Raw genomic sequence first — 764 nt, forward strand, 5'->3', positions numbered from 1 at the left:
CTCTCTATAACGTATGCTCAATACTTTGTCAGAAACTCTAGACAAAGGTATTATTTTTTAAAATTGTGCTATTTATTTGAAAGATTTCTTATAAACCTATTTACTTTCTATTTTAAGAATTAAACAATGCCTAAAAAAAAATCTGACTAGTCCCATTCTTTAATTTAGTTTTACATTGACTTGAACACCAGAGGATGTAATCCATATATGTAAAATAATTATACCTATCTTGGAAAAAATAATGGGAGTGTTTATGTAGGGACTATATTGTGATTGTAGTCCTCAGCCAAATTCTACCAGAATTACTTCGTAAGTGTATTATATCAGACCCAAAGTTGGAATGGGGAGGCGGGGGGGAAATGGCAGAATATTCCTTCAGGTCTGACTTTACTTTCTTCCTGAACGTGAACACGTGACCCTGTTATTGCTAGGCTTGGCTTAAGACTCAGGAGAGTGGATCTTTATGAATAGTCCCTAAAATGAAAGTGCTCAGGCTGTTACCATGGCTTCCTCCAGAATGATGATGTGAACCGGGGGTGTCTGTATCTGAAAAGGCAGTGGTGTGATTCAGTCTGAGTCTGAAGGCCTGAGAACCAGGGGAGCGTGTGGTGTAAATCCCAGTCCAAGGGCCAGAGAAGAGATGAGATGTCCCAGCTCAGTTAGATGGAAAAAAGTGGTGAATTCCTTCTTCCTCCAATCTCCTTCCTCCTCCAGGCCCTCAACAGACTGGATGTTGCCCACTCACATTGGGGAGGGCAGTCTGC

Source organism: Pseudorca crassidens, chromosome 10 (assembly GCF_039906515.1).
Source record: "Pseudorca crassidens isolate mPseCra1 chromosome 10, mPseCra1.hap1, whole genome shotgun sequence".
Classification (NCBI taxonomy): domain Eukaryota; kingdom Metazoa; phylum Chordata; class Mammalia; order Artiodactyla; family Delphinidae; genus Pseudorca; species Pseudorca crassidens.